The following is a 24,777-nucleotide window of genomic DNA, read 5'->3' as shown; positions in this document are numbered from 1 at the left end:
TCATTCATTTCCTAAAACAGCAAGCTGCCTCACACACTTCCTCAGGGCTCCCCTGAACTTGCTCTTCCTTCAACTATAAAGCATGGTGTTCACCATAGAAGAAAAAACAGTAAAGAAGGCTGACACAACCTTATCATGATTTGCTGACTTGTAGGATGTGGGTCTCATGCAGATAAAGATGGGAGGATCAGGTGGCAAATGCCTTCTAGTGGGCCTCCGTGGAGTGCATGAGCAGGGCAGAAGCAACAATGAGGCTATAGGAGGTCCGGATGGGGGACAAGGGAATGAGGAGCATCAGCACGCTGCAGATGTACATGAAATACTCAAAGGCAGAGGTGTCACTGCAGGCCAAATGCACCACTGTGGGGGCCTCACAGAAGAAATGATCAACCTCACGGTTACCACAGAATGGGAAGCTGAGGGTAGCAGCAGCCTACATGACCCTATCAGCTGTCTCCAGGAACCAGGATCCCCAAGCCATTTTCAGACACAACTTCCATCTCATGAGGATGGCATACCACAGTGGATGCCACACAGCCCAGTAGTGGTCACAGGACATGGCTGCCAAGAGGAAGCTCTCTCCATTACCAGTGGTCTGAAAGAAGATAAGATGCAGCCCACAATCCACAGGACTTCTCTCCAGTCAAGTAAGCAGATGCCCTCTTGGGCACAAAGGTGGAGACGAGCATGAGGTCCACAAGGGAGAATTGGCTGAGCAGGAAGTATATGGACATGTGCAACCGGGGGTCCTGTTTGATCAGGAAGACCATGAGGGTGTTGCCGAGGACATAGGAGATCATCACTGCTAGGATGAACCCAAAGAGCATTTGGTGGGTTGTGGTGTGGTCGAAGAGTCCAAGAAGAATGAAATCTGAAGTGCTGTTCCCATGTGCCATGAATTCAAGCAGAGATGCTGCTCTCAGTGGAAAGAGATGAGAGGTCTTCAATTTCAATGCTGCTTATGAAATGCACCTTCCTAGAAATGTATTGTATAAAAAATGAAATCCCTTTTAGATTCTTCATCTGACACTAGCAAAAATGATTTATGTCTTCATTGTTTCCGTCTTCATTGTTTTAGCATTGTTTCCAGTGCTAAATGTCATTAACAGACAGGTGCAACCTCAAATTAGTGAATTATTGGAAAATAATTCTTACCCTGAAATACAGAGATTTCTTGTTCTTTCTTCTCTTTGTCTTCAAAATGCAAGAAGTTTTATAAACTCCTTTTCTTCTGCTTCCAAAACTGTTTCTAATTGTGATACAAAAATTTTGGTGTGCTTCCTCTACACCGCAGTAATGCCTTTGACAATGTGTGAGGAAGTAAGGATTATGCACTGTCTTCTCCTCACAGAAAGCTTTTCAGCAAGGACTGAAACTAGAACAGTGCCTGTGATATCCTTTCAATAATACTTGAAGCATGGGAGCAAAATTTGACATCAAAACTTTCAATTTTTTACCCAGGATATTGATCTGAATAATGAAGATGCTCCACAGAAAATAATACACAAATAGGAGAAGGGTTTGACAGAACCTACAGGAGATTATGAGAATCAGCCTGATGGGAGCATCCCCTGGCATAAATTTAGTTCCCCAACAGTGAAACAGCTAACAAGGGGTTTCTGTATGAAATGCATGAAGCAGGTGCTTTACGTGGTTCTCTGCAGTTCAAGATTTACCAGGAAATCACTGAATGCCCTATTCACACAAAGTGAGAGAAGGACCCAGCAGGCAGGGGCTGCAGCAGCTCTACCCCAGGCAGCATGTCTGTGAAGGAAGGGCTCAGGTCCAGTGGGGGTGGCCTCACTTTATCATTGCTGGGAGGATTGTTTCAGTCTTGGCTCCCCATTTTCACCTTGGCTGAGCTGCGCTTAACCAGCCTGAACCAAAGAGGTGCGGTACTGCAGTCTCCTGAGATGTTCTACCACAGGGATATTTACTGACTCATAGGCTATTGAAGCTCTTTGTACATGCTGTAAGAAGTCCAGATACAGAAAAATAGTAACAAAAGTCATTTAAATGAAATGTAAAATGCAAGTAAATGTATTTGCACAGGGAATAGGGTTTTTAAAATAAACTAAGGAGCAAAGCAACGATTCTGGGTTCTAACGGAAGTTTTCATGACACCTTTCCCCTCCTCCTCAACCCTGCCTTGATCACAGGTGCAGCTCAGACAAGGTGAGGTCCATGCATTCAGCTCCTGACCTATACTTCACCTTGAGACTGGGCCACTCCAGGGACGTGGTCCTCAGAAGGATGAACGTGGTGGAAAGAAGCACATCCAGTGCACTGAAGACCTCAGCCTCTGGTCCCAGGGTTTCAGATCACTCCCATTCTGGGATGGGCATTGCCTTCCATGCCTCATTCACAGATGTGCTCTGGAAACTGCCTAGTGCTGGAAACTTCAGAGCAGCTTCTCCCTGTCATGGTCAGTCTTTGAAGGTCCATCCATTTCACAGCATTCAATGTCCTGTTCAAATTGGAATGAAATCACTTCTCAACCTTGTGTTGAGGACTCTACATGATAATGTCAGATTCCAAACTATATTTCCATCAATCAATAAAAAGTGAAGTGTAACAGAGAAGACCAAGTCTTGGAGAAGGCAGAGTAACCTTAGAAGTACAGACTAACAGGTCTTTCAAATCATAAAACAGTCAAGAAAGTGAACATTTTACATGGCATCTACTTTCTGCAATGAAAGCACATGTGAATGAGCCTAACTTCAATCTATTCTACTTTTTCTCTGCTTTGAATGGAAAGGGAGTGGTTTGGTCTCCCAGGGTGTACTCGTTGCTTAGTAAGTACGTGGAAAGTCATGGTCAGCACCAACATCTATATTTATATTTCTCCAAATTTGAGAATCACCTGTTTGAGAAGATGTAACACTTTCACAAAGAAGAAATTACTGCTCTTTTCTATATTATGACATGATCATAAAATCAATTACTTTGAGAAATCTTTTCTTCATAAGAGTTGAAAGAAAGGAGTCCCAGACATTCGGCATTTTGTAATGAAAGGTGAATTAGTTGGTACCAAAGCAAACACTAAGTGCTCATGGTCAAGCTCATGTCATTTGTCCAAGGACAGATCTTCTGATCTGGGGAGTCTCCATCCCCAAGAGGGACAGAGCAGTCACACGGTGGTTGTAGTGTGCATATGCAAGACCTTTATCTATTTGCTTTCTAGACTTTCCTTTTATATATTTTGAAATAGTGCCAGTTTTACCAAAAATAGTCACATTTGAATAAAAATCACTTTTTTTTGACAGTTAGCAAAAAATGACACTTTCCAGACATCACTGCTAAGCTCCAGGGACATGCTGTGCTGTGTAACTTCCTTAGAAATCGGTCAGGTAAATCCCGGCTCTATCAAGGAAAACAGAAACTCACCTCACTTCCTTCTGAGGACTTCTGCATATCTAGGAAGAATTCTCCAAAACCTTTATTGTTGTATGATTTTTAAACTTGCTCTTAAAGAGAAAAAAAAATTCAATAACAGTTTGTTAGTAGTGTATCAGGAGCCAGAGATGCAGTTCAAAGGCACAGCTCCTCCCTGACAAGTGCAAGGCCCTGAGTTTGATTCCCAGTACTGCACACACACACACACACACACACACACACACACACACACACACACGCACGCACAAACACACACATGCCCCAAGACACAGACACAAATGCAGATGCAGAGAAAATAAGAAATAGAAGAGTAACAATGGCTAATACATTGTGTATTATTGTCTTTAAATTAGTTACTCACAGTTCAAGATATGAGTATTTAATTGAAAAATCTTTTCAATGAACTGAGATAAATTAGTAGTATAAATATTTTAACTATCAAATATATATATATGTTTTCCTTCCCTTTTTCCTTTCCCCCTCACCAATTTCTCTTTGCTTTTGAACAATACCTTTCCATTTCAAAAGATCTTTTGTTCACCGTGATCTTATTTATTTTTTCCATTTCTCACCCCAGAGGACAATGTGATGTTTACAGTGTGAGTTTGATGTATGTCACTTCTGAGTATGATCTCAACCTCTGCTTCTTCCTGTGATGCTTGCAGGCCTTTAAAAAAATTCCTGTTCCTTTTCAGCAGTCAGTGTCTCAGCTCTGCCTTTACAGTCCACAGCCCACATACTGAGCAAACTCATATCTTTTTAAATCACCCTGCTAGGGTCTTTGCTCTTGATTCATAATATAAATTTGACTAAAAGCCCCAAACAATAACTATACCATGGCCTCAACCTTTGACTGCCTTGAAATTTCTTCTGTCAGATTAATCAGTCTACCATCCTTAATCTTAGTCTCTGGCAAAGACTCTGGACATGACCAAAATGCAGACAAACTTTTTGCCAAGCCATGACACTCATCAACTGGAGTCCAACAACCACCGCCGTCCTTCCCAGCAGAAACCTCCCAAACCTGGCCTTTATTAGCAGGCTTTCTCTCAGCCTTCTGGTCTCATGAGCTCTGACCAGAGTCTCCCATGCAAAGCAGCCTAAGCTGTCCCAGGATCATTCTTTCAGGCAAGATTTCCAAACCTTTCCAAACTTTTCCCACATGGTTAGGTATAGTCGCAACAACAACCCCACTCCACTGGTACCAAATGCTATCTTGGTTATTTTTCTCTTGTTGTTGAGACAACATACCAAAATGAAGGAAGGAAAAGTTTATTTAGCTTACAATTTTTGGAAGTCTCAATCCACACTCAGCTGGTTCCAAGGAAGAGAGGCCTGGCTAAGGGACAATAATTCATGACAGCCACAAGTTGCAAGAGTGAACTGAGTGAAATAAAAAAGTATGCCTTCTTCCTTCCCTGAAACTATATTCTAGCTCCCCACCCCTGGGCGGGTACAGCATTCACACTGCCTACCCCAGCACTAGACAATGAACCAATCACAAACATGCTTATGTGACTTCGTCTTGGCTTCTGTTTGTGTGATGCTTTACATTTAATGACTCACAAATGCTGAATCATCCTTTCATTCACAAAATGAGGCCTACATGGTCATGATATACACATTTTTGAAAAATGATTTGTATTCCATGTGCCAAGCCATTGTTAAGGATTTTTGCATCTAAGTTCTTTAATCAAGTTAATGCATTGTTTTACCTTTAAGTTAGGTTCCTTTTTCTCATATTTGATTTTCAGTCCATATACCCTTCATCAGGTTAATTATATTTCCTATAAAGAGCATCTTGGTGGACCATACCTCTTGATCCATTCTGCCTATGATTTTTCTTTTATCCTTAATTTAGTGTGTCAAGGCCGTTTATATTAGACATTATATCCAACCTTCTCTGCCTCATTTCTGCTCTCTTTTTCCAGTTGTCTGTTTGTGTTCTTCATTTTGGATTTTGCTCCATTCATTGGGGCCTCTCTGCCATTGTTCCTGAAATCCTGGTGCTTTTCTCTCTCTTTAGAATGTCCCACATTCTGTAGAGTTGGATTGTTGGTTGCAAATTTCCTCAGTTCCTCTTTATCTTGGAAACAACTTGTTTCTCCATTAATTTCTAGAGACAATTTTGTAGGGTACATCAATCTGGGCTGGAGGTTATTTTCTTTCAGGGCTTGGAATACTTTGCTCCATGATCATCAACTTGCTGGTTTGTGTCCAGAAGTCTTCTGTAATTCTGATGGGCTTTCCCTTGTAAGTAATCTGTTTCTTGTCTCTGTCAGCTTTTAATATTCTGTTCTTATATTTTATTTCTGGGATCTTGATTATTATATGCCTGGTTGTAGATCTGCTTGGTTATAGGTGGCTGGAGTTTTGTATGCCTCATACCTCTGAATATATTTTCCTTTTCCTATGTTTAGGAGTTTTCCTTAATTATTTCTGTGAATAGCCTTTATAGTTCCTTTGTTTGTACCCCTGATTCTTCATTTGCATTCTTTTTTCTTAAGTTAAAGGTCCTCTTGTTGTCTTCTAACCTTTGTATTATAACTGCATTTTCCCTTCGTATTTTTAAGAAATATTTCCTTTCATGATCCCACATTGCAAACCTATCCTGCAGTTTGGATAATCTATGCTTAGTTTCGTTCAAGCAGCTTTGCCAGCTTTCAATGGAGTTTTTAATTTCCTGATAATCTCTTTGAATCTGCTTCATGTATTTTATATTTTCTCTATTTTCTTCATCAAATAATTCTTCCTTTTTTAATATTCCTCCATTCTTCCATCTGTTTTTCTTGAGAGGTGCTTAACATTTCTTTTATTATTCTATCTATATCTTGCTTTACTTGGTTAAATACTGCACATTTGGATTTGTCTATGAGGATCTGAAGATATTGCTTTATGTCCACTGGTGCCATGTCTGATATTGCATGTTTGCCGTCCTCAATCTCCTTTGCATTTACTTTTTCTGGATCAATGTTATCAGGGTTGGGGGCTAGGGACTCTTTCTTGTTCCTTCCTCTTCTCATATTTTTTTTGTTTCTTCCATGCAGGTGTATAAACGAGGCCCCAGTTTCTTTCTTTGTTGGTTAGAGTCCATCTGAAGCACACTGAATAGGTGCTCCCACCCACTGCAATGTACTACAGAGGTAGAGACTGGGGTAGTGTATGCTGGGCCCTCCCCTCCAGGTAAGTGAATCTGCGGAGGGCTTCACTGCATTAGGGTGCACTGCCAGGTATAGAGACTTGGTTTGGGCTAACCTGTTGTGTCTCAGTCCGGGTTGTGACCCAGGTCAAGCACTCCCCACCAAGCGCAATTGAGATGGGAACAGCTGACTGAAGTTTGTTTGTGTCCCTTTTCCTATGAAAGTGTTTTAATCCTGTCACTCACTGCAGGTTGATGCAGGTTCCCTGCCAGCTCAGCTCTCTCTTCAGTTCAGCCACCCCAGTCCTCAGTGCAAGTGCATCACCTGTGAGTTGAAGCAGCCGCTGGCTTTCGGGTAGCTTGGTAAGTCTCAGCTGCGTGAGTTCATGTGCTGCAGTGGAAGCACCTAGACTTTAGATTTTTCAGTAGTAGCTCTGGGACTGTATATTTAATTGGTTTCTCTCAGCTTGTTTGTTCCTGGGTCAGGGATCTATCTCCCTCTGTTTGGGGCTCCCCATGCTGTATTATTGTTGGAATATAAGTTGACTATCTCAATGAGCCCCTGAAGCCTGCTATCATCTATCTGCCATGTTTTCTCCATTTCTCCTGCTTTATTCTAATAATATGAATTCACAAAATCCCCAGATTTCTCCCCTCAAGGTTACCACATGAGTAGCTTAATACCACATCTCTGAACTTCAAACACATGCAAACAGATGGTGTTTTAAAATAAGGCTCTAACAAGTCACCTGAGAGACACCAGGGATACACTTCCTAAACCACATGTCCAAGGATATTCTGGGACCATGGAAGCATCCCCAGCCCAGATCAGAAAGCACTCCGCCTTTAAGCAGGCATGCCCTTTGTAGGTGAAGACTTTTTTCATTCTACTTGATAAATCTGCCTGTCTCTTGCTGATCAACCCTGCAATTCATCTCTGAGATGTGTCTAGAAAATCTCCCATGGAATTCAGGTAGGCTGAGGTCTCTGCCTCCTATGGGAAAGACCACCTTACACTCATCTAGTGACAGTTTCTCTGCCTGCCATAACGCTTTTCCATCGATGTTCTCCTACACACTCTGTAATTGCAACTCAGGAAATGTTATTTTCCATATAGAAGAGACACAATTTAGTCTTTTTAAAGCAGACCAGTTCATTGATATTTTTAAAAAGAGTTTTGATACATTAGAAATGTTTCTGTATCCTCTTTTGTATGATTGCGGTCCAATTTGAAACACTGCTCTTTAATTTTATATATCACATTCCTTAGCCAGAATTCCTAGAAAGCTGGCATTACCAAAAATAAAAAAATGTACACTCCATATGGTTATCACATAATCAGAAATTAAAGCCAATCTTGATTCTTTCTCTTTCAGCCCTTTGTAATCTTTACTCTGCTTTCTGTCCCTATAGATGTCTTATTCTGGATATTTCAGATGAACTTACCTGTCTTTAGACATTTGAACTACTACGATTACTTATTTGTGTTACTGTTGAATGATGCTTCTCTGAGTATTAGTGAATAAGATTCTATTAAAGTTCCTAATTTCATCTTTTTTGAGTTTTAAAAAAAATATTGAAATTCTATTGAATGATATCTTCAGTAATGGTTGGGTGGAGTGAAGAAATAAGTGTATAGTCTTAGTGCAGTAAAAGGAAAAGAAGAGAGAAGTGTGCTCACTTTTGAAGTGCTTCAGTGAGCTTGAGAGGGCATCGTTTCTTGTTGTTGCCTTTGGTCATTAGTCTCTGATTTCTTCATCCTCCCATTAGAGACTGACACCAGTGACACTCTGTGACCCTCCAGGCTTTCAACCTGGAACTGGTGCTGCACCCCTCATCCCCTTGCTTTGTGGCTTACTCTGACGGGACTGGTGGTCACCAAGTCCTCCAGCTCTTCATTCCTGCTGAAGGCCACTGAGGAATCTTCTACCTTGGAGTGTCTAAGTCTGTGTACTAAATCCTTGCATAATTACATCTGTATTTTCTATCAAAAATTTGTATATTTTATTTTTCTAGAGAAATGGAATTGCTGGATAAATTTCTCTAATTGGTTTTATGTACCTGAGGTTGGCTTTCTAATTTGTTGAGACCTGAAGTTGACAGGTCTGTCTTCCTGATAATGCAGAGACTACTGAGAGCCTGTGGGATCTTTAAATAAGCACACAACATAGACCCATTGGAATGTCTTAATTTATCACATGGGAGATGCAAAGGACTTCGTGACTATACACAGTACTCTGAACACTTTTGGATGGCTAAGAAATATAACTATATTATTTGATTGCTCTTAACATCTCTGGACAAACTAGTTAAGAAAAAGCCCAAAGAGTCAAATTTCCTATCGCAGCAACCTAAAGCATTTTTACAGTGTCCTTTTCTCTCTTATAGCCATAAAACTGAAACTTAAAAAATTAAAAACAATCACCTATTACATGATTGGTGGAATCACCAGATTAATATCAGTAGTTACAGTGAGGCCACTGATTGGAAAAGAAGAGAACTGCGAAGTTTGATTGGAGAGATTTGGAATAATCCTGAAGGATGTAGACATTGAACCTAAATTCTAATGAGATAATTTAGCTAAAGGAAGAGATTTTCTCAACCTCAGTGCCAAAGGTACCTTCATACCCAAATTCTGTGATGTTTTGCTCACCAGTTCTGCCTGACAGAGCTGGTCCTGTGCTTCGGATGGAGATAATTATGGTTCAGTCACCAATGGTTCAATCCCTTCCCTGGTTGAGTCACCAATCCACAGGATGGCACTACTCCTCAGGATCCTCCCACCCACTTTTGCGTTTAGGCCTGTAACCAGACTCAAATCTAAGAAGGTTCCTCAAGAGAGGACATAGCATGATCCAAGAGAAAGTATATAAAACTTCCAAAGAACTTCAAACGTTTTCAGTTCTTACAAGAGAAGAGGAACGGATATTGGAATGGAATTTATGAGTGTCAAATAATAGTGGAAGAAACATAAACTTGTATCAGGTTGAATTTCTCGATATAGCCCCATTAAATAAAAATTTTGTGTTTAATATCTTGGTTACTTTTCTTATTGCTGAGGAAAAATGTCCAATGTCCAAAGTTAAAGAAAAAAGGTTTATTTAGCTCACAGTTTGTAGTTTCATTTCACAATTGGCTGGCTCCATGACAGGGCAGCTTGTCAGAGGAGCATCTCAGAGGAGAACCAATTTATAGTGGGCAAAAGAGAGCAACACAACAATGGACAATCACAGATCTTTCTGTCCCAGACGACTCAAGATAGGAAGCACTCACACCCTGAATTGTATTTCCATTGATTCTAGCATTGCACCATGGATTGATCCCAGTGTCTCACATTTTAGATCCAGCCATCTCTACTAAAGCCCCACCTATGATTGCAAGAGAATTTGATGGACATCTAGACATAAGCCATAACAAATACACAATTTGAAGAGTTAAAAGTGGTACTAGTAGTTTATTTGTTGGTTTAAGTGTTGGTAAATAGATGGCACACTGCGAATCATTTGGAGATGTCTCATATTCCTTGACTTACTCTTGTTGAGAATTCACTGCTCAACAGCTCAGGGAAATGGCACCACTAAAGTAGATTTATGAGACAAAATCTACTCCTCCACACTGAGAAGGTTCAGAAAAATGTGCTCTGTGAATATTTCTTAAGCAACCGACCTGTGATGGGAGCACCAGCACCCTTAAAGAGACTTTTCCTTACTTTTCTCTGTATGCCCACACTTATGGTGTGGTGCACAGTTACTCAAATGAAATATTTAAATACAGTGGGCATAATTGGATAGTGGAGTGCCATGGGCCTAGTGGAAAAACTCATCTACCAAGAAAAAGGGGCATACAGTGTAATGGATAGCAGATGCAAATCAAAGATCAATATGACCAGAGACATATAGTCCTAGGACCATGACTAATTAATCACTGTGTTCCCAGAAGTAAACTAGGAAGTCTGGAAACTTGCAAACTTCTTCTTCTTCTTCTTCTTCTTCTTCTTCTTCTTCTTCTTCTTCTTCTTCTTCTTCTTCTTCTTCTTCTTCTTCCTCCTCCTCCTCCTCTCTCTCTCTCTCTCTCTCTCTCTCTCTCTCTCTCTCTCTCTCTCTCTGAAAATGGAAAAAATATTCTTAACAATCATAGAGAATCATGGCTCCTCAACCAATCCCCAGAGAAGACAGTTTATAGGCTTAGAACCCCTTGAATGAAGAGCAGTCCAGATCCTCTAGAATAATGACCTTAATGTATTGCCATAAAGTTATATTACTAAACTTTTTTGCCATCCTCTCCAAAATGACTCATGACAAGGGTAACATACATTGGGGACATTCAAAAGGAAATGATCAGAAATTTCAGAAACTACTGGAGACTGTTTCTAAACACCAGTTCAAGGATATCTGAAACATCATTGTGGTCCTCCAAGAAGAGCAGGGGCCTGTGGGCGCCAGGTGATCTATGGAGATTTAGCCAAGGTACAACTTAGAATGAATCTAGTTGGTTTCAGAATTAATCCTGTGTTCATTTTTGTAACTTAACACGTAATGAGATAGATCTACTTATTACTTGGGAGAACCTTCAGCCCCGTTCTTGGTTCCTTAGCCTGCATAGTGTGAAGCATTATGGTGGGAAAGGGCTAATAGAGAATATCAGAGTTGTCTCTACCTGGGAAAATAGTAAATTTAAAAATGGCATCCCTGGGAAAAACTGTGTCTTTGGAAAGACTTGAAAGATGTAGTATGGTAATTCTCATAACATCTTCATTGAGCTCTCCTATTTGACCTATACAAAGCAATAGGAATCTCAGATAATATTTGTTAGTTACCAGAAGATTAATCAAAGGATGGTTTAAATCAAAACTGATTTACCAGGTGTGGTTTCCATAGATGAGCAGATTAGCACATCTCTTGGGATTTTTCATGCAGCTATTAATTTCACAGATGCCCTTTCCTCCCTACCTATCTACAAGGCACACCAGAGGCAATTGTCTTTCATCTGGCAAGGCTAGAAATACACCTTCACTGTTGTACCGAGATAGAACTTCCCAATACATGTGATCACATTGTAGTCTTGGTGTCTTTTGCTTAACTTGAAAGACTCAAACACAATATACTTCACCAACATAAAAATAAAATTCAGCTAAATTTGTAAAAACTGCTTTATTCAATATTGAAACATAGATTCAAAATCTACATATATGTTCTCCAAGCCTGAGATTGTTGAGATGAGACTCCATTGTCCTGCCACTTCTCATGATCCATTCTTCACCTTCTGTTATCCGTGACTTCAAAGTACACCTGAGCTGTCGACATCTGACCACTTGTTCCTAAACCTCTAACATATGCTGCAAGGGTCTCCCTATAAAAATCCTCTAGCAGAGATTTTCCTGCTTTGGAGTTTTCCCTGAAGTTCACTCTGCATAAAGTAGTTGTAATAACACCCTCCAAAACTTATCCTGATCAGTCTTCTCCTTATGAAACTCCCTACAATGGCTTTTTCTAACAACTGAAACTTTCCATTTCCACATCACAACAGTCAAGGCCCTCCCTCATCTGTTTTCTCTGTGTTTTCAGACTCGTCTTCTTTGCTCATTTATTTTGGATCCCAAACTCTGTCCCACTGTCTGAATGCACCATCCCTGTTGCAGGACAGTGGTATCTGCTGCACTTCCTCCCTGGAGGGCTCTGTGCCTGCATCTTCCTGTGCCCTGCTTTTGCACAAATGCCATCTCCTTAGGCACCTTTCTGAACATCACCACTAAGCAGCCTCTCACCTGTCCCAACACCCACCGTGTCACTGTATTTCCTGTGTTATATCACATAAAAGTTACATCATGAGCTGTATCACAAACATTTTATTGAAGCATAATTTTAACATATTAGACACACAAAAGTTTTCAACTTTAACTCTGTAAAATTGATCCCTGGGTGTGTAATGAGTGTACATAAGAAAAAAAAATGAAAGTAGCAATAATCAGGAGCCTGCCCACACACCCATCCAGAAATAAGTATTCCAAGCAAAATAATTAGTTTAACTTAGTATACATACCCTGTAAATTATTTCTTATGATGTCTTTCATATGAAATAGTGTTTTCTAGGTTTGGTCCACGTGGCTGCATGAGTAGTAGAACATCTGCTTTTATGGTATAAGTATGTTACAGTGCGTTGTCCATTTCAGTGAGCTTTGGGCAGCCTGTACAGTTCACCTGTTGTGGTTGTCTCTTGGGGAACATTATGAATTTCTCTAGCAGAACATGACCTGGATGTGCTGGACCCACAATGTGGGTATGCTCAGCTTCAGTCACTGTTATCTCAGATAATGTAGTGGGAATATTATTTTTGTTTGGTTTTCTATTTTTCTCTTCACACAGACTTTCTTCCACTGGAGTAAGCATTTCTTGAGTGCTTTGTCTCATCAATGAATGAAAGAGAAATTGTGTCTATATGATACAATGTTTTATTGACAACATTTATAGAAATGCTGTCATCTACTGCATACAAAATAAAAGCATCACTTTACTGACGGTCTGTACTTGAGGCTCATGGGCCTTACGTGCAAATTAGAACTCGATGTGCTTCATTTGCTGAGATGGTTCAAGAACAAGATCTTTAAAGCACATATAAGTACCTGGTTAATTTTATTGAAAGATTGACCCATGTGTGTTGACCATGCCATGATTAAGTTTCTGTAAAGGCATTTACACATGGTACCTTAAAATTCCAATGGAGCCACCAGTGCTTCAGGCTAAAGTGCAGACTCTAGGGAGACACTGTTTCTGGTAGTTTGGACCAGCTTTGTCAGTAAGTAGCTAAGACCATCAAGGTTATGAGAGATGCTTATAGTGTCAACTCAGGTTATTCTACATTATGTTTTTCTTTCTTTGGTCATTTCTGAAGCTTATTTTATTTGATTTGATCATCACATAAACAAAAAGTGAGATCTTCATTTTGCATGCCAAACACCTGGACATTTTCCTAACATTGAATATGTTGTCAGAAATGATTAGGCGAAAAGGAAACAAAGCCATTTTATTTTACAAGGCCTAGCATTTTAAAGTATAAATGTTAAATTTTCTAACACTCTTTTGATTTTTTTTTTTTTTGGCATTGAAGGTTGGAAAAATTTCAGTGGAAACAGGTCATTGAATTTGGTGAGTTTGACAAACTAATATACAACTGGACGTTTAGAAGCAAAATGAAAATAAAAGTAGTGTAGTGAAAATCATTCCCACTCCATTGATTCCCCTTGATTTCTATTAAGTATTTATGTTTTGTTTTGTTTTTAGTTATGCCTCATGTAAAGAACCATCACTGGCTTCTTCCAGATTTATCAGAGATACTTCCTCCTCTGGAGCTAGCAGGTAGTTAATTGCATAGGAAGGCAGTGCCCAAGGGTGGGATTGGAAGGGGACCCTGCTGTCCTCACTAAAAACAGAGTCTGAGAACAAGATTTAGAATGGCCTGTGCAAGTGGCACTGTCAAAAGTGTTCCCTAACCAGGTGTGCAGTGATTGATGTATGATAAGAATGAGCAGTGAATCTGCATACCGGAAATTTCTGGTCCTGTGTAACCGCTGTCCTCTCAGGTTTATGGTAGAGAGATTTGACTGGCTGTAACTCCAAAATTCCCTTAGGGAATCTTCTACTGAAAAGATGGAAATGTGGGTTACAACAAGATTAAACATTACTATGAGAATATTGGAATTGAAGAACAGAGCTACTACCATATTCCTTTGAGTCATATTCAAACTGATATTCAAAAATCCCTGCCCTCCATTTGCGGGAGATCTGTACCTAGGAAAACCTAATAATTAAAGCCAATTCTATAAACAAAGTGCTGCTAACTCATTGTTTTCATTCAGTAAATCGTTGATGGGATTTCTCTGGTAACATTTCAAGTTATTCTGCATAAGAATACTTCAGTTAGATTCATACTTGCATGTCAATTTTTGAAAGGTCTTTTTTGCTTTTCCTTCTTTCAATTGTGAGTATAGGTCACATCCCTAGGGATCATCTGTGCCTGTGAGAACTTTGCCATCTCTTCCTGCCACACACTGCAGAAACACCCATCTACTATCAGATCCCTCAAAAAGCAGGACTCATTGTGGTGCTGCTCACCCAATGCTGTGGCACTAAAGGGACTGTGTGTGTGTGTGTGTGTGTGTGTGTGTGTGTGTGTGTGTGTGTGTGGTGGAGGACATTACTATGTCTGCATGGAGATAAAAAGTAACTCTTAATGGTACACATTCAACCATGAGATTTGTGAGCCTGGAATTTTAGAACCTTCTTCAAAGTGTATAGGGTGAAGTTGTACCGACCACCCCAAATCATGCAAAACTGAGGATTCACAGGCTTAGCCCCAGCTCTCTGCTTTCAATGCTATGAGCTGCATTTTCTCTACGCCTAGCAGAACGGTGATAACTGCAGAAACTGAGCACATTGATCATTCAAACAACTATGCCCAACTATGTAAGCATGTACAATAATGCCTGGCCAGGTTGTCAGCAGCAAATTCCTTCATTTTGCTTAATATCTGAGAAAAGAATTATCAGTATGTTAGTTGGCCATATCTGTTGTATCAAGCAACTATGAATTCAGCTTATTATATCACTTGTTCTCCAGGTCAGAATTGTTAAACTGGTGCCCTTGATTGGAACTATGGTGTTGGAAAGGCTGGATTCCTTCACAGAAGCTTTAAGGGAGATTATGTTGTTCCATCTTTTCCAATTCCTAAGAAGCCACTCATGTTTTTGAAGCCAAAGAGGTTGTGTCCCTGTGACCTCAGCTCCCAATATCACACTTTCTCAGACTATTCTGCCTGCCTCTTTCATTAGAGAATCTTTGATCACATAGAGGCCAATGGTTTAATGCAGAGCAATGTTCTCATTTCAGGGTTTTTAAGTTAAAAATGTGTGCATTGTTTTTTTTTTCCATATATTAAAGAAGGCTAATAGATTTGATTCTGAAGAACAGGACATAGAAATCATGGAAATCAAATTTTATGCAATGCTTGCTAAATCTGACACAGACTTATTAAAATAACAAAGTGGCACATTATTATTAATCTCTAGAATATTTTAAGGCATATATTATCAATATTAGAAGGTAAAAGTTTGCTAACACATTCTGTGGAATAATTTTGTTTTTTAATCTTATTAATATAACTTCAATTCATATTATCAACATCCACAATGTAATCTATGGATGTGTAAAATTCTAAGGTTACAGATATCTTATTCATAATAACTGGGACTTAACTGGATGAAGAGCTTCCACTGTGATGGCGGATTCCAAGGACATGGAACTGGTGAGTCTCTTTGTCTTCATTTTTGTATCTTGGTTCCCAGAATTGAAGTCTATCCTTTGTGCATGAAAAGCACATGCTTTGTCAGTGAGCTACACCTCAGTCCCTAGTTTCTTCTTTCTTATGAACTTTGTTGATAACCTGGTTATTTCCAACAAATGTCTTGGTTTTAAGCCACAGGAAGGACTTGTCACAAATATGTGTATATTAATATCAATGATTTGGAACTAAATTTTATTGCTACTTGTCTTCAGAAATTTGTGATTCATTTTTGTTTCCTATAATTAAGCTTTAGGAAATAGGGGTAGGTCTTTTTAGTAGGGCATTTTATTTTGAATTTAAAAAGAAGGGCTGGCATTTGTATTTTCCTTCAGCATATTTTATGTAAAAATGCAGAATTTTTAGGTAATACTACTAGGAAGATAGCATGTTAAGAGAAATGAAATATCCACAATTACTTTGTATTGACTGTGTGTTTTGATATCCTTCATTTATTGATTGAGAAAATATTTACAATGTGTCAGGCACTCTTTAAGATGACAGGAGTACCCAGTTCATAAAATAGGCAACACTCTCACCCCCATGGAGAATTCACAGACAAATGCTAAGCAAGCTAATCACACAGTATGTCCAGTGGTGTCAAAAAATGGGTAGAAGCAGAGATTGGCAAGGAGGATGAGAGTTGCCACCTACTGGGATGTGACTTTGCACAAAGCCCTAAAGAACATGAAACCATGACCTTCACAGATGTGGGGGCCCAGCTAGGTGACCAGTGGGTGCTGGTGTTGTGAGCTGGGGGTACTCAGCACAAAGGCAGGAAGTGAGTGTTGTATCTCTGACACTGAAACAGATTGCATGAGGTAAAGAGTTCTGAACCAGATGAGCACTAAAATGGAGAGCATCAAGGTGCAGAGTGGGTCCCAACATCAATGTGATATCCATGTTAAGACACGAGAACAGAGCCCGAGGACAGCTCTTAGAACACCAGGTACAGATGACGATGAATTAGACTGGGAGCTAGCCCTGAGTGTACTGAGAAGTGTGCATGCTTCATTTCAACTGTGTGAATTCCCTAGTATAATTATGAGATGTGTTCTCTCACTCTTAGTATGGATTACATTTATTAAGAAGTTTTAAGTCTGAAATAGAATGCTATATTTACTCACAAATGTCAACAAAAGTCTCTTAGATAATATTTATTTCCACTTGTCCTGGAGATAAAACTCACATGAGGGGATGGGTGGCTGGGACCTCCTACGAAGCCCTTACTTCTGAGCAGCCAGTGAAGGAGGCCCCACCTGCATCTGCCCACAAAGTCATCAGGATCTGTCACCCAGTGAAGTTAGGACCAGGGCCATTAACTCTGCTGCCAGAAACTCAAGGTGTACTCAAAGCAGTTGATTAGGCTTTACTGAAAGTGCTTGTAATTTTATTATTGGCATTATAAATCTTGAATTGTTGTAAAGCTTAGTATGAATGACACAGTAAAGCACAACCAATAAAACTCCAATCTCAGATAAATGGTAATTTTTTTTTCAATGTGTCACACAAACTTACAATAAAGGAATTTTAAATGTTTATCTGACAGGCGAGAATATTGAGTATCGTGTGATTTTATTCACTGACTCAGGCAGCACTAGATTATAGGGCAAGGCCTTAGTACTATGACTGGAGAAACAATGACATTGCACCTTGTTCCTGGCCTTCATGTGGATGGGAATCTAATTCTGACATACATAGAAATTTGGTTTTAAGTCACAAGGGCTACTGCTGCATGAGGAGGAGGACAATTCAGTACGAGTATGTTTGTTTTTCCTTTTCTCTTTTTAAAAATCTTTCATCCATCTGGTAAGAGCAAGAGAACAAAATCCCTTCCTGCATGCAGCCAGCTGCTCTCTTGCTCCTACATACCCACTCCATTGTGCTCCAATCCCAAGTTAAGTCCTGGTTTCAGTGCACATGAACATTGGCAGCCACGTGGCAAGGTTAGCTCTTTGATCTTGGCCTCTTAGTCACAGCTCCAGGCTGACAAACAGCATGGTCTACTCCTTAGTCTTATTGTCTCTTGGTGATAGAAACCCAAGGTGATCTCCAGAGTGGCTGAATCTTTCCTCTTGTACATTTCATGGTAGTAATGAGGAACAATGAGGAGCCTGGCATAATCAGAACTGCTCTTTAAAAGTCTAATTACAGCAGCTGACTGCAAAACACCTAGAGAATGATGAAATGATGAGATAAGCTATCAGGCAGTACTAAGGTAACAACCACAACAGCAGCAACAAGAAACAAAAATGGAAAGACAAGAAAGATGTAATCCATGAGCATCTGTGGATATCCTAACCCTTCACTCCCTGAGTTATTCCCTTCACTCATCTTCAATCATTTAATTAGTGAAGTGCCCACCTTTTTCTCCAATTGGAATCCCTTAGACCTCCTCGGAACCTGAGAGATGGGGAATGAACACAGGTGATCAAACTCTGCTGCACACATAGCATGCCCCACTTCTATCAGGCAGTCTCCATAAACTATATAAACTATGCCTAGAGGCATAAATACAAGGTCCAATAGCTGAGCTCCATCAGGTGAGACAGCCACAGTTACTTCTATGTGGCACAATTCTTTTTGTTTTTCTCTAGTGCTCTACCCTGGAAAGTTGCATCCTACCTAGGACCCTGTGAAGTGTGATCGGCATCACACGATCTCCAAATATTGAAGCACTGAGTCTTGCTTTTCTTCCTGTGCCCCTGCTCCCTGCAGCTACCATTGGCATTGTCAGTGAGAAACACAATTTCCTCCTCTGACTTCACACTCCTGTTCTTCTGGTGAACAGTGAAGCTACAGGGATCATATGTACAGTTATCTTTGCTATCTTTGTGGCAACTGTAACAGCAAACTTGGTCATGATATTCTTGAATCAGGTGGACACTCAACTCCACACCTGCATGTACTTCCTGCTCAGCCAGCTCTCCATTATGGACACCATTCTCATTTGCACCACTGTCTCAAAGCTCCTGGTGGACATGGTTTCCACAGAGAAGACCATCTCCTTTGTGGGCTGTGAAATCCAAATCTTTCTCTACTTGACCATGATTGGCTCAGAGTTTTCTTGCAGGGACTCATGGCTTATGAGTTCTATGTGACTGTCTGCAACCCTCTCAGGTACCCAGTTCTGATGAACCACAAGGTATACCTTCTACTGGCTGCTGGTGCCTGGTTTGGTGGCTCTCTTGATGGCATTCTGCTTATCTGCATTACCATGATGTACCCTACTGTGGCTCCCACAGTATCAACCACTTCTTCTGTGAGATACCTGTGGTGGTGAAGCTGGCCTGTGCAGACACATCCCATGAGACACTAATGTACATCATCTGTGAGCTCATGCTGCTAATCCTCATCTCCATCATCTCCACCTCCTACTCTCTCATCTTGTTAACAGTCCACCACATGCGCTCTGGGGAAGGCTGAGAGAAGTCTTCACTATGTACTCATCCCATCTGACTGTTGCAGCATTTTCTATGGGGCTGCCATCTACACATATGTGCTGCCCCAGTCATTCCACATGCCTGAGCAGGACAAGTGGTGTCTGCCTTCTATATCATCATCATGCCCAAGCTTAACCTGCTCATCTACAGCCTCAGAAACAAGGATGTCACAGGGGCATTTTGGAGGCTAGGCACATGGTGCTCTTCATCTCAGAAAGTAAGAATGCACAGCAGCTAGATATTCAGTCACAAGAAGACAGGTCTTTCCAAGAGCTTCCTCCAGGATCTCTGATCCACATGGGACCATTTGCTCAGCTATCACAATGGACTTTCTATTGAACATTAAAAGGAGTCATTGTATTTGGAGTCTTACTCTGAAAGGTGAGAGAGTATTTCACAAGTTGCATAAAGACTGAGGACAAATTATCAAAGCCAATCTATTACCAAGAATATTGATCAGCTCTCGGTTCCTGTTTCTAGAGAAAAAACTTGAAATAGCAGAGTTCACAGCAACCCTTTCACCACGAACCAGGTCGCCTTCAATATTTATGCTTGGCTGAACCAAACAAAAATACTAAACAGTTACCAATTTGGTGTGCCAAATATCCATTGTCATTTTGGTATGAACAAAGTAAAAGAGGCAAATCACACAATTTAATCGTGTTTTCCTTTAGGAATTAATACCAATGAACTGTACACTCTGATCAATTTGGAATCTTTAGGGATGAGTACAGCAACTACCCAATACTTGGCCCATAATCAGTGCACAAATTTAATGGAACCAATTATGAATGAGCATCACACATCAGACAAATTCTCAAGAGGAAGAGACTAACATTTAACATATGAGAACACTGCTGTGCCCTGCTTAGAGGGTCAAATGACAACCTGCTATGCACCCAAGGGCAGAAACTTAAAATTCTCCAGTTCTATGGAACACAACAAGGGCACATGAAGGCACTTGGGGTTCAGTTCTGAGTGTGATAGGAAGAATCTCCATAGAGCTTTCTTCAGGGGTGTGACATGATAAGATGATTTTTAAAAATCCCTGGTGGGGGCAGAGAAAAGATCAGGAAACAAATATGGATGCAGAAAGAAAACACCAGAGGCTTTATGGAAGACAAATAAACTGGTGTGGGGTAGAGACCAAAGAAGAGTTAGCTCACTGGTATTTATATATGTTGAAACAAAATGTAGAAAAATTGGAACACACTAATTTCTTATTTAAGTGAACAGAAAATGAAGATTTATTTCTTGAAGTTTTAGAGACTTCTGCATTGCTTATTAACAATTCATTTGTTGTCAAGATAATTATTTCTGGGAAAATGTAAGATTGAGCCTTCATTTTTAATGTGATTTTACATAACAACTCTAAGTCCATTGGGTAGTTTAATTTAAATGATCAATTTAACACTCCAGAAGACCTAGGGGTTCTAAGATTGCATCTCATGTAGAATAAAGTATATCAATTATTTTATCAGATATTTTACAAATACCTCACCTCATCTTGTATGTAATCAATAATGTATTATTTTAGAGTAGAAAGACACAGAATAGCAATATAAATTTTTTAAATATAATTATTAAATCCTATTAAAGATATAGTCATATGTTTAGTCAAGTGGAGTGCAGATTGGCATTCTAAGCTCAGGAATACATTTGACAATCTTTAGGATGTAAGGATTTTGACAGACACAGACATAGTCAATTCAAGTGGTCTTCGAAAGTTAGCTGAGGTCATATTCTTATAGGAAAACGTTTCATACTCACCATGAAACAGTTTGGGCCAAACTAGAATTAAATGGATCAAGAGATCATTTGATGAAGTAAAACAACACTCAGAGAGACAAATGAAGAAAGTAGATATGGAAGGAGTGGACAATCAACTAGTGCAAGTACAGTTTACTGGAATAACTTGTGAAATGATATGTGATCATTGTTCTAGAAATGGGAAAATCACTTGAGATATTAATCAAGCAATTTCAGTGGAGATGGTCTTGCAATGAAAATGAACTCAAGTTATAAAAAGAGTAGGATCTGACAAGTTGAATAGAGTATAAAGCTTTTAATGGTTTTAAAGACAGTGGAGAAATTGAACAAAGAAAGTCTCTCACTTTCTCCTAACTTGGGATTGAGTTCATGAATTCCATGTAAGCCTGTCATGAGATTTCCCATGATATAGACTCAGTAGGGTGCCTAGTGAAGAGTAAGCTTCCAGGTTTTAACTCTCATTATGAATGATAACAACCAAGACAAATAAAGAAACAGCAAATTTTTTTATCATTATTGCCATAAACGCTATTGCTTCTATAAGAACAACATCTCACACTCACTTAGGCTTTTCCAATGCCTAAAATTGCAGCAAGCAATGAATGTGTCACATCTCTGTTTCAATGAATTGATCTTTGGAGGCAATTAAAAACTATACATGTAACATCCTTGCCAGATGGGGGCTTCTTGGAGAACACAGAATTATTTGGCATCGTAAAGTGACAACCTTTCACTTCCAGATCCTGAGTATTCATGTTTAGAAGATTAAAATATTCCTCCCTCTGTAATCTAGGCTTCTGGATGGCTTTGGGACAGTAGAGTTTCCATTTAAAAGGGGGAAAATTTCTTGCCCTAAACATACATTTTGTGATCAATAAATTTCCTGTTCCTTTTAGTATATTTCTTTAAAATACTCCATCTCCTACCTTTGTTCCAATTCTTTATTACTCAAGGTTTTGAATGCACAGTCTCAACTTAATATTTTACTTGTATTTAATTTTTACTTCATCCTCCCTTTTCAGAGGGAATTTAATGGTACTAAAGCCATATTCTTGGAAGGAAATCCACCTGAGTTTGAATCTTTGCCTTTTCATTTCCAAGCTGTGCTCCTGTGAGTATATTATTCAACTTCTCTGTGCCATCATTTATGTATTTCTGAGAGTTAATCTCATGGAAAATATGGGAGTGGCTTCTTAAGGCAGATGCACAATGAGCTGCAGCTAATGAGCTTGAGGCAAGCAGCTCTGTTTTTGCCTTCTGGTCCATTGGCATTATGTGGGTTCTCTATTCAGAGCTCTTGCTAGATAGAGCCTTTCTGGATTCTTAAATAGTTTCTACCTCAGGAACTGCAGTCGAGGTCATTTGCTATTTTGTCTGAGACTTTTAAAGTTACACCTTTGCCTTGCCTGGCTGATCTGTCTCCACAATGAACAAAATCTCCCCAGGCATTTTCAGTGTCTCTCTGGACGTGAGCAGAAGGTGGTACTATAGGACAAATTTTACATTATCCTGCCTGTGGTTAGTGACCATCTCTGAATAACACTGCTCCTGGTTTGTTTAAAACAATGTAAATAATTTCCAGTTAAAGCACACACACACACACACACACACACACACACACACACACACACACACACAAACACATAGAGCTGAATCCTATAACTGGTGCCTTTTGGCCCCCTTACCCTTTCAGGGCATTTTCTGCTCTCACAGGTGTGTTGGCACCAGAGGTCTTCTGCACTTGAGAGCACAGCTTATCTGGGTCTCATACTAGCTCCATTGCTCATGGCATGGGCATTACCCAACCGTGTGCTTCAATTTCTTCTCTTTATGAGCAGGGAATGTGTTAAAATTTGTGGAGCTCTGTGCTGGATCTCAGTTCTTGTTAGCATCATTCAACATCATCAACATCATCATCAGGATCATCATCACCACCACCTAGCGCATTCTGGGTAAATCTGGATCGAAGACCCAGGCATGCAGGTCCAACACTTGAGTGCATCTTTACCTGCTCTGAATCAGTTCCACTCTGCAGCTGCTGAACAAACACTTAGGAAATTATACCTTGTATGAAAATTTTCTATGATTAGTTCATTTCATTACTTTAAAATGTTTTAAGATCTATTCTGTAAGAATCAATATAATCAAATTGTAGAACTTTAAATATATACTTATGTATTTAAAATGCCTCATATATTTAGAAATATTTTTCATAGTCAATTTCCCTCAATTTTTTATAGGTTTAAAACAATGGGAAACATTTGCTTAGGGATATTAACTTGCAGTTATTTTATATTATTCATATATATATATATATATATATATATATATATATATATATTATTGCATGCAATACAGATGGATGAGGTCCCTTTGAGGCATCTGATACATACATCTGTCATATCTTTATTAGTTTCAATCATTACTCCCACACTTTTCTATGCACAAACTCTGATCCCTTTTTCAATCTCCCGAAGTCTACTTTCTCATGCCCTGATTTCTCTCATTTATTTGTTCATTTGCTAATCTTTAGCTCATAGAATTTTTGGAGTCTGGCTCATTTTTCTAAGGTCATGTTCCCAATTCATTAATTTTCCAGCAAATGACATACTGTCATTTTTCCTTATGTCTAGATTATATAATATCTCACATCTTCTTCATTCACCTGTCGATGGCTACTAGAATTTTTTCCCCGACAGCTTAGGTAATGTGAATTTTGCATCTATAAATAAATGCTCATATGTATGCTGTCGTCAGTTCTTTTAGTATATGCCTGGGAGAGTGTATGCTAAATCAAATGGCATTTTTAGTTTTAGTTTCTTAGGCATCTCCACACTAATTTCAAAAGTGTTTACACTGGTTTATCTTCCCACTAACAATGTAGCAGGATAAATTTTTCCCCATATCCAAGCGAGAACTTATCATTTTATCTTCGTGATGGTAGCCATTTTGAGTGGGGTAAGATGAGACCCCTCCTGCAGAACCTGAAGATGAGTTCTCCTATACTTATGGGTCATTTTGCTGCTTCTGTTGAGAAGAATCTATTCAATCTATTTGCTCACATTTTTTTTTGGTCATTTTTAAAGTGTTGTTGTATTTTATATACTCTACACATTTGTCTCCTACTAGAATCAAATGTTTCCTCTCATTCTGTAGCTTGTTCTTCCACTCTGCTTGTTGTTCCTTTTGCTCTTCAGAAACTTTTGAATTTATGTAATCCTATTTGTTCATCATCAGTATTATTTTCTGTGCTATTAAAAGTTCTCCTCTGGAAGTCTTTCCCTATTATCTGTATCTTCAAGTGTTTCTCCTGTTATCTTCCAGCATTTCAATGTTTCTGTTATTATATCTGGTTTTAATCCACTTTGATTTTATTTTAGAATAAGATGAGAGACAGGGATCTAGTTTCAGTTTTCTGCATAACTCCCAAGTTTTCCCAACATCCTTTATTTTTATTTTTTTGGTTTTATTTAAAGAAAAAACAGAAAAAGGGTAGAGATAATACATAATTAAAAAAAAATAAACAGTAAGAAATCATTAGTTGATAATTACATATTGTCTTCTTAGAAATAGTTGTTCAAGATACAAAAGTGGAACATACAAAGATGGAATTCAAACAGCAAGATTGCAAACATTTCTGTTCAACTATCTGATGAAAATTTAATAATATGCTTATCAATCCTACACACTTAAACA

At 39.2% G+C, this 24,777-nt stretch overlaps 2 pseudogenes; one reads left to right on the top strand and one right to left on the bottom strand.

Moving 5' to 3' along the window:
* Positions 1–896, bottom strand: LOC106025686 (olfactory receptor 2T8-like; annotated as a pseudogene).
* Positions 897–15,805: 14,909 nt separating this feature from the next.
* LOC100723605 (olfactory receptor 2T11-like) lies at positions 15,806–23,023 on the top strand (annotated as a pseudogene).
* The last annotated feature ends 1,754 nt before the right edge of the window (positions 23,024–24,777 follow it).

The sequence above is a fragment of the Cavia porcellus genome, unplaced genomic scaffold, assembly GCF_034190915.1.
Source record: "Cavia porcellus strain 051 isolate PalLab524CR breed Dunkin Hartley unplaced genomic scaffold, mCavPor4.1 scaffold_2, whole genome shotgun sequence".
Taxonomy (NCBI): domain Eukaryota; kingdom Metazoa; phylum Chordata; class Mammalia; order Rodentia; family Caviidae; genus Cavia; species Cavia porcellus.
The sequence above is the reverse complement of the archived record's forward strand: the minus strand, read 5'-3'. Positions and strand labels throughout refer to the sequence as shown.